Genomic DNA, 11,059 nt, shown 5'->3' on the forward strand with positions numbered 1-11,059 from the left:
GATCCATTTTTAAAAACTGTCCATCATAAGTCAAACAATGTCATAGGGGTGTAATGCTAAACAGGTTGAGTACTCTTTTAAAGGTGCATTGTGTAGAATTTAGTGGCATCTACTGGAACAGACTTGGCAGAAATGGAAAATAATATTCATGAGTATATTCTAATGAGTGTATAATCACCTGAAAGTAAGAATCATTGTGTTTTCATGACCTTAGAATGAGCCCTTTATATCTACATAGAGAGTAGGTCCTCCTCTATGTAGGCTGCCATGTTGCACCACCATGTTTCTACAGTAGCCCAGAATGGACAAACCAAACACTGGTTCTAGGGAGGGCTTTTCGCATTGTTCACGAGTTTTGTGGCCACAGTAGGTTCTCATACACACTTGGAAGGGGAGAGGGAGGAGAGGGCTATTCATTTGGTTGCAATCTGCAATCTAACTGCTAGATGCAACTAAATCCTACACACTGGTCCTTTAAGACTTTGCCCCTATTCTCCTCCAGCTAAATCACAGCACAAGCTTGTTGAAATATGGAAAGCAGGGATGTCGCCTGAGTTATGCAGTCTCACTTTTCTAATGGCTAAAACGTTTTGACTTTTTGTCTTCATTACTCTATAGTCCTTTTTTACAGCACACATTTTGACATACCATAAGCATAGGTGTAATCACTAACATTAATACTGAACATAGGTTAATTATACATATTTCAATACCAAAATTCAAACATGACTTCACTCCACAGAGACAGGGGGAGCTGACTGGTCCAAAAAGTAATTGTGTTTTTTGGAATTGTTTATATTTTGTATTTAAAAAAAATCCTCCAAATACAGCAGGCTTCTGATAATGCTGTGATATCCCTGGAGCATGCAACTGCCTCTCTTTCATGAAGAGTTGTTAGCCACTGGGAGAGATTAGTATTTTACTGCAGTGGATTGGTTGTCTGCACCGCATCAGTCCAGACAACTTTTCTCATCCATTAGTGTATTACGAAAACAAGACACATTGGAGAGACAAAGATGCATGCGCTGGTGAGATAAGCGCACGCACAGGGCTTAGGAACACCTAACCTTCACAGTTGCAATAAACAATAACATGTGACTTAAGAGGATTTACATAAGATGAGAGGAGTAATCAGAGGGAGAGAAAAACCAATGAGGCAGCAATGGCATCTCCTCAAAAGTCTCTGTGTTGCTGAATGAGGAAAGTTGCCATTCTGCTGGATTTAGAGGAAGGCTGTTGTTATCATTTTATTTCCTCTACCAGCACTACAAACCAACACAGATGTCAGTTTCTTTCAGACTGAATTGAAATTCAGTGAGTGCAGCTCCGAGTGTTGACATGGTAAAACTCTGGCATTAGAAGGGCATAGCATGCTCAAAAAATGACATAAGATAATGCTCAGGCAGATTATCAGTGCTGCCTACGTTTGAGCTAAACTTCACACATCATGCTGCAGCTACAGTAAATGTGCCTCAATGATACTACAGATCTGAAAAGGAAAAAAGGAACATTATGAATCTGTTTTTTTGTCATTTCTGTAGCTGTTTAAATTCAAAAAATCTTTTAGCATACAAGATTTCTAGTAAATTAAAATGTTCCCTGTTTCTTACATTTATCTCTTTTGTTTCATTAGATTTGACTTAAATCTAATCTTGTCCTGTTTTTTCAATATAAAACTAAAATTCCTTATATTTTTACTATATATTGTCCTTTTTATCTAGCTGGATTAAGGAAACATGATCTAACCTCCCTTAAAAACATAGAATACGTGCCTGAAATCAAAGTAGTCTCAATGTAGTTCTGTCACCCTCATGTATCATTAAGACCAGTGTTGGCGTACCTGAAGGCCATCAAGCAGATCAGTCATGTAATCTTCATTACAGATTATAAATTACAATTTGTAATCTTCAGATCAGTGTTCAACTTCTGCTCTATACTCACCCAACTCAGTGTCACCTCTCATTAGATCACCAACTTCCTGACAGACAGGAAGCAGTAGGTACCTGTGCAGTCAGCAATGACGCCCCCAAAGACTTCTTCTCGGTCAAACGGTCATTGTCTTCATCTGAGACAGTGACAAGTCTGCACCAGGAGTGGAGGTTGAACAGTGGGTTTTCTGATACAGTCACAACCACACAGAGCTGAACACACTGTCATCAAAACTGTGGCGACGACCAACATTGTTCCCCCTCATCATTCTCTCAACAGCACAGTGTTGATCAACCTTTAAGTTATTAAAATCCCCAATCTTCAGACATTTGAAGACAAGTATGCATCATAAAAAGGCCCAGCAGAGGATGCACTTCCTGTGCCGGCTCCTACTACTCAACACGTCAATCACTTTGTCTCCTATGTCATCAATAACAGTCTGGTTTTAACTCGGCCCCCAAAAAGGACAAACAGGATGGCTGAAAAGATCAGCAGTGCAGCCCTTCCCTTCCCCCTGCATGTACTTGTACACCCTCTGAGTTAGAAAACAGGCAGGAAAAAAGAGCACACACCCCTTTCACCCAGACCCCAACTTATTTGATGTTCTTTCCTGTCTTACAGGCGCTGCAGAGGACTGTACTATAAAACAAGAAGACACAAGAACAGTCACACTGATGAGTAATTCATTCATCCATGAAAATATGTCACTACAGTTTTTTTTACAGTGAACCTGCAAATGCATTTATCAATGTTACAGATATGTACAGTATATACACAATGTATCCATAGTTACATGTGAGTGCATGTCACCTACACAAAGCATTTCCTTATTGTTCAAATCGTATGCCACTTTCTGTCACAATGACCACTGTATGTATATCATTGTGCAATAGCTGTACATACAGCCGCCTCTATATTGTATTTATTGTACCATTGTATCTATATGAATGCACTATTTTTTCAATATTCTTTGCACAAATATGCACCTGTACATTCAGAAACCACCAGACCTGCACATGATACAGTATATAAACAATGTGATAGATCCACTACATTACTATGTGCACAGATATGTATTGTCTGTCTCTATTTCTATACCTTATTGCCTATTTTTTTAACAATTTTTCATACCTATATTTTCATCCTGTTGAATATTCGTTTTGTCCCTGTATGTAAGTACATTATGTGTGGGCATACATGGCCAGTAAAAACCCGGTTCTGATCCTGAATATTCATGCACACAAACGCATGGCTCAGGATTGCATTACCACTAATTGCAGCCCAGATGGCAGTGTTCTCCTCAGGTTGAAATGGAAATGTGACCTGCTGTTCTGACTGCTAAAATATTTCATTGTACAAAAAGAAAATCCTCACACAATTGTGTGTTATGTTGGTACTGAAAAATAATACTCACAAAACGGCAGATTTGTGTTTGATCTCATATGATAATATATTTAAACATGTAATATTGGAAGTATTAGGGTTAGATCAATTTAGGAAAATATGTGTTTTTTTTTTTAAAAAACAAAAAACATATCAGATATTTTTGTTATAATGTGAATGTTTTCATAGATTTAGAGTGATGTCAACCAAAAATCATGTGTACAGTATAAAGTGTACTGCACGGAGCCAACTGAATGATGTGGTAATTTGCAGAATTAAACAAAAATAATAAACATCCACGTAATAAGTCTTCAAATGTGACATAAAGTGATGTAAGATTCCCTGACACTTTGCCTGCGAAGACACTAGGAAGTCTGCAGCTACTTCAAAACATTTGTCAGTCACATTGTTGCAGCTCAAGCATCACAAGGCAGCTGTTAAGCAGACTCTAAAAATGTTAAGCTTCCAACAATGGGAGGCAGAAAATGTGAAGGGAAACAATTAAATTACGCCTTGCATGAAGTTTGCTTTTCATTTTGTCAGGCAAATTTAGTGCCATGGTTAATCATTATGCTGTTGAACACGATTTGCAAAAATATTCAAGAGCTTTATGTGCCTCAGTGCCCCTTCTGTATTGAAAAATAATGGGCCTCTATCCAATTAAAAACTGCATTAAATCTCTAAAGTATTACATGCACTTTACTGGTATCTCTCTGATTAGGCTTTTCTGCATGTGCAGATGCTGACAGCACACTGAGAAAGGGAGCTTTGACTGAGTGCTCCCTTTTTAAATCTAGTCCAGGAGTTCACGATTTTTACGGATACAGAAGGTGCATGCATGCATTTCCACTGAAAAACGAAATATTTTCCATCATAATCTTTAAACTGGGATACATCTCTGATGAAAGGGAATCATTTTAAAACTAAAACGCACAAAAAAGTCACATTAATCTAAATGAAAAGCTGTTTTATGTTAACTGACAGTCCGCTTTTTATGAAGTCCCACCATTTTCACTCTATTTTCTCATCATTCAGATTTAGTTTGCTGTCTATTTTTTTTTTTTTTTTCAAAACATAGTTTAACAAAATGTCTGAGATGATGCTTAATGTAGCCGCATTGTGATATGTGTTAGGATGTAATATTAACAGGAGGAGCTTTTTGTATTCATAACAGCCCTTATGTTTTGATTCGAGCATTGATAGGCAGTGATTCATTGTTCTGCGACAGAGGCACCAGTCCAACATGTGAATGGATGATTTATGTGACCATCTGTTTTGTTTTGATCATAATTTGATTATCTCTTTTTGTGTGATGACTTTTGATGTCAAGACCCATTTTGTTTCAGACACACACACACACACACACACACACACACACACACACACACACACACACACACACTGTACATGCGCACACCCCTCGCACGTGCATCCCACACATCCCACATGCCCGACACAACTTTGGAATAATTGAGCTGCCTCTCGATCACTGCCTCAAACCCACAGTCCACATTCACACCCTCATTCTTTTTAAAACTGACCAAATTATGATTACAACTAACGAGCAGGATAGTTGCACAACCGACTCACTCCCACTATCTATTTGTGTTAATTAAAAGATTTGCAACTACATGTGTCTGCAGATAATCAAAATGTCTTCTGCAGCAGCACTCCCAGATGCATCGGCACTCCAGAGCTCATTTGCTTGCTGCGATCTCATGTTTGTTTAGAATTAATCAATCTACCCACAATTGAGTTAATTAATTAGTGTTTTAATGCTACTCTTTATAATTGCAGTCAGATGAGTCTGCAGACAAAGCAATCACATTAATGCAAATACAACAGATAATTGTTATCCAAACTTCCTCAGCAGCAGCAGCAGCAGCAGCAGCAGCAGCAGCAGGGGAGAGCTCTTACTGTAGTGCTCGTGCCGGGTCCAACCAAGGAAGCACTAGATGGCACCATTGAGCAGAGTTTCTCCTCACCGCTCTCTTGTCATTTCCTGGATATTGTTCAATTAACTGTCCTATACTGTCCTCATTGAGAGGGTGTATGTATGCATTGAGGGATAGATGACACGAGGGCCCCATGATACCCTCACTTGTAGATGAATGTCTATTAAGTGTTGTGCAGCGGTGAAATGAAAGGTCAGTGTTTTCAACAAGTGCAACATACGTACATCCTGTTTAAAAAGTGATATTTGTGTGTATCTAGTGTGAATCAAAGAGAACGTTTTGTGTGTGTCTCCTCGCTCCCCTGATAATGTTTAATTTGGTTTTTCACAAGAGGTATCAACAGCATGACCTTAGAGGCTTCTTTCACTAAATGTCAGGGGCTGTGTTCTTTTCAGGAACATGTTCCACAAAGGTTGCCCAGTGTTTACAGCATCTTTCACCCATTCTAGTTATATAGGGTCAATTCTAACAATGCATACTTCTTTCTTGGGCTTAAAGGAGTAATATAATTGTGGGAAATAATGTATGCTCTGTCATGTTTAAGAATTCTGCCCAAAATATAAAAGCAGTTTCCTGTTGTTGAAGCAGCTATTTCGGTAACAGAGAAAAAGTTTGCAACATTGCTTTGTTTACACCCTTAAAACTTCCCGTCAGTCAAATTTTATTCACAGCATCTTCATCATCATTATCATCACCATCATCACCATCATTAACCGTAGCTCATTTTGAGTCACATGGCTTTGTAGAGTACATAGTTGTTTACCCAGTTCCTGGTGTTTTCAGGAATATGCTTGTATCATTCGGCAGCCTCTCAGCTAGAGCCATTATTCCCTCATCTCTTTAGTTTATCTCCTCTGATGATCTGCTCAGATAGATATGACAGCTGAATAAATATGCAAACGTAGTGCGCAGCTCCTCACTTCAGCACAGAATTTCTATTATGCTCTCAGATTTAGAAGCGAACAGTAAATTGAGATAACAATGGGACTCTTTGGGGATTTGGATGAATGGGGGTTTTTTTTTTCTTCTTCTTCTTCTTTATCATCTTCTGATAAACTACGGATATCAGCTCAAAAAATCAAGACACTTCTTACTCATTCACTTAGACTAATTAAAAATCTCTTTTCACAAATCTGCTGTTGATACTTTCTGAAGAGATCTTTGAATGTGGCGGAATAAAATGGGATTCATAAAGTCACACTTTGATTAATTAACTCAGTCAGCAGTGTCATGTCTTTTACTCTTTTACCAGCTCAACTGTGTCCTTCAGAACTGGTTACATTTGAAATGAAGATGCGGTGATCACATCACAAATGTTTTCATTGCGGTGACCTAATTACCTGTGAGGTTTGTTGTTTTTTTTGAGAATTTGAAAGAAATAGCAAACAATATTCAATGAGATCATTAGCAAAATGTGAATGTTTGATTCAAAAGGAAAAAAATAATATTCAGCTTTTTAAATTTTATTGCAACTGACCCTAAGTTATCTTTTATTCAATTTGGTAGCTTATTATTTCTGTATTTCAGAATGTAAAATGTGTGTATTTCTGTCTTTAATCCATCAAAATATTACTTTTTTTTTTTACAATGTAAATGTATAACATAAAAAAGCAAAAGATATTTTCATATAAAAAAGATCTTCATAATCACAGTCTACATGCACTGATTGGTGCTCTGTCGGACTTGTGGGCATATGTTGCCTTTTTATAGCATACTGGTGACTATCTCAGCTTTAATACTTTGGGCTTTCGCCTGGCCCCCAGCTCCCAGCATGCTTTGAAACATGTAAGTCTCTTTTCAATCAGTTTTTGAGCATGGCATCGATATTGGCTACATTTGTGGCAGAGGAGGCGCTTTGGCAGCTCGGTTTGAAAAGAATTGCCATGGGAGGGGTCGGCTTGACCCAGCTTTAATGCAAAACTGAAAAGGAGCGGAAACAAAAAAGCTACTATATTTAACCAAATCTGCAGCTTACTCGGGAAAACACATGATAATGATATCCTCTTAACACTCCTTGCTGCAGAATTACAGCCCTCACGGCAGCAGGGGCCAAGATTCAAGACTAGAGAGGAGACGCAGTTATTACAGCACAATCATTATGTTGTGACTGTGTTTCTGGCCTCGTTCACCTTACTTGGTCAAAAGAGCAACACTACAAAATTAGCAGTTAATGAAGCAATGCTATATATGAGTCTTTCCCCACAAAAGGGTGCATTACCCTCAGATCCTAAATAAGCACTTGTAAATGTGATTATTTTCTGGTTGGGTTAGTCGTTTTAAGGGATTTGTTTCTGCACCAAAGTTGAAGTACAGTGTCGTGCTTTTGTTTGACTAGATTTTTAATAGTTTACTAGAGCAGCATTAACATTGCTGCCTCCAGAGGTACTGTAGCTTCTTGTTGGTTATGACTGAGTGTCCACACGCAGCTGCTCCTTCCTCGCACTATTTTCTAAAAATAGATATATCTTCCCTGACAGGTTTCTTGTTGTTTTTGCTAAATCTTAATTAGCGATTAGTTAGAATAATTCTCAAACTGCTTCTTTTTTTTCTCAGTGGAGGATGGTCTGTTATTTTAATTAAGCAGAGGTCAGATTTATTAACTCAGCAGGAGTGTGTTGAGTGAAGCTGTGGAAATCAGCAACAACGTTACACATCTTGCCACTCAACACATTGATGCACATTCCCCCCACCTCCATCCCCCGCTCCCTCCCTCCCCTCCTTTCACCCTCCTCCCACCAAACTGTGAAACAAGGGAGAGAAAAGAGTCTTGGGAGGGGAAGGGGGAGTTTTGTTTTATGTTATGTTGCTCACTGATTCCTTTTGATTAGTTATTTGATGCTGTCTTTCCCTCAGCCTCCTCCCCTTCTCCTCCCAATGGCTGGGTGATGATACAGCTCAAACCGCACCCCTGATGGGAGCATCCTCTGGGTTTTAGCATCCTCTGGGTTAAGGAGGAGGTGGGGTGTGGTACAGGAAGAGAAGTTGAAGAAATGAGAAAGAAAGAGAAAGAAAGGCTGGGTGAAAGAAATACAAAGGAATGAAAGTGGGCTCTGAGAGAGGAAAAAGATGGGATAATTAAAGGGGAGTGCGATAGGGAGTATCATGCAGCTCACGCAGAAGAGAGCTGATCAGACTATAAATCAAAATGTCTCTGTTATATCTCGGTTCAGATCTTTTGACAGTATATTGCTTGTTTTCCTCGCGCAACATGGCAGCTGGCTCCACATCAAGCCGATAGATGTACAGTAAATAAAGATTCCATTTTCAATCTCCTCTTAGATGGTGAAATCTAAAACACAAACGTTATCGAGCCAGTCAAATTCACTCAAGACTTTGCCTCATAAAAACTTCTGGCGCATTTGAAAAAGGTTTTGTTCTTGCAGATGGCTTCATTCAGGACTTTAAAACCAAGTTGGGAAGATGATGCGTGGTAGATAGCTGATCAGTTAGTGATTTGAAATCCACAACACAGTGACTCAGTTAATATGTAAATGTGGAGAGACAAATGCAAATTTCAGCAGCAAACGAACAGAGTTCATTCTTGGGTTCTATTTGTTAGAAATCTCTGCAGGGAGAGATTGCAAAGTGTTGTACATTCTGTCTGTGGCCAAAAGGCAATTACTGCCAGAAAGCTTTTGACTCCTCCTGATTATGTGATGCCTTTCAAAAAATTACACAGATTTCCCATCACATGCTGAGCATACCTCGGTTTCAGTTGGGATCCTCAGAAGAAAATCCTGACATTCATGCACACCACCCCCAAGCCTTGTATCTGCTGTGGGCTTTATTTTGTCTGTAGGGATGATGAAAGACAAATAGAAGGGGGTGCCGCTTGCACTCCCTGGTCAGCACTGTAAAAAATATACCATCTTAACAAGTCGTTTAGGCTACTCTTGATTTGAAAGTCCTGCTTTTTCATATTATAACAAGTGACAGCTTTGACTAACGGTATGGTGAGCTCACCAGTTTCTTATATTTTTCTTGACACTATAAGACACTGATAGAATTATAAGGTTCTGTGTACCTTTCAAAAATTAGTTATTTACATGGAAATATTGTTTGACAGTTTGTTAACATTTTGTGGAGGTTTATTTGGACTTTTCTTTAACATCTTTAACTTTTAGCATTAAAAATATAAAAAATTAAAAGGTTATATCTCCAAAGTCAGTCTCTGAATCTTTTAGTTTCCATCTGCAAAGCACCAATCAAGTTCCTCCTCTTTATGGTGTCAAGATTAGGAAATTATGCTCAATATTAAGTTTTGAAATCCTGATTATTTTATCAAAAAACAATGAATTGCACTACAAATTGAAATAAATAAAATACAATAAATACATTTGGGTGTCTAGCTGCTAGTCCACTGAACATTTCAGTGATGTGATGTTAACTGGGTTTGTGTCTGTTTAGCTTGTAACTTGTGTACTTCATCTGTCATACAATGGTGACAGTGACTACATTCAGAGCTCAGACACTGACAGTGATAAACGGAGCAGATCCAGGCAAAAAAGTAGAAGTAAATTTGGGAGGACCAGGGGTGCGCTGAAAAGAACAGCAGCAGACAGAGAGACTGTAGCAAACAGAAAAAAATATAAGAGGAACAAAGAGAGAAAACTAGCAAATGAATAAACATTTTTTGAATGTCTTTTCATGGTTTTGAATTGTACTGTCAGTAGAACTTTATGAACTGTATTAACAGTTCAAATCTGAAAGAGAACAATTTTGATGTGACCAAATGCTTAGTGTCTATAAAACATGTGGTTAAATTGTTGTCTGTTGTCTTAATAACTCCTTCTCTGGGTTACTGTATATGTATTTCAACAAAGTCAGACTAAACTACTTTTTTAAAAAAAATAATTCACTGCTTTCTATAAAGTCTTAGGAATAAAGACCAATTTTTCCCAAGCAGAAAAAACACAGTATAAGAGAGTTCTATCTGAAATACACCTGATCTAGAAAACACCGTTTGAAAATGTGAGTGGATTAAGGATGCCTTTTATTTTGTCCAATAACCTACTTTATAATAACTTTACTGTATATCAGTTCTTCTACCTACTGTATGATGTCAAAGCTTTGAACTCTCAATATTTCAAAACACCTCAGATTGTAAACCTTATAATTCCAAAGTCACAACTGACATTTATCAGTCCTCTACAAAGTAACAATACTCCACAGATTAAAAAAAAAAATCTTGAAACAAGTATAACTACTTTGTTAATGAGCAGAATTATTTAATCCTAATGTGAGACTTTTATCAGATATTTTACTAGACTCAGTGCTGGGTGAAATATCTTCTTAAGCTGGATATTTCTTGCAGTGTGCCCTCAGAAACGTTCAGGTTGCACCAGCTTCAGTCAGGGGCCTCAACACTGACTGACACTCAGTGAATGATAGTGAAATCTAGCAGGTGCATTTGGCTTGCATACCTCTGATCAGTACACCACTGTGCTTGTCTTCTTAGCTTGCTCTGTAATAAGCTCCTTCAAAGATCAGTACGTACACCCCCCCCCAACCCACCCCACCCCCCACCCTCCCCTCCCACCTCCCTCCTGATAAGATCTGGAGTATGTAGTTCTCTCCTTCCCTTTATTCCCAACTCTTCGTTTTCTTAAGAAAATGTCAGTTTAATCATATCTTAATGCTTTGATAATGGGGTTCTTTTACACGGGCGAAGAACAGTCACTTCAGTGTCTTAAAAGCCCAGGATGTGGAGGGAAGGAGAGAATGTCTCTAAATTAAATTTGCTCGGGCCCTGCCTCAGCGCTGTGTATGTGAATTTGTGCTTGTGTGTGTGT

Source organism: Thunnus maccoyii, chromosome 10 (genome assembly GCF_910596095.1).
Source record: "Thunnus maccoyii chromosome 10, fThuMac1.1, whole genome shotgun sequence".
In the NCBI taxonomy this organism is placed as follows: Eukaryota; Metazoa; Chordata; class Actinopteri; order Scombriformes; family Scombridae; genus Thunnus; species Thunnus maccoyii.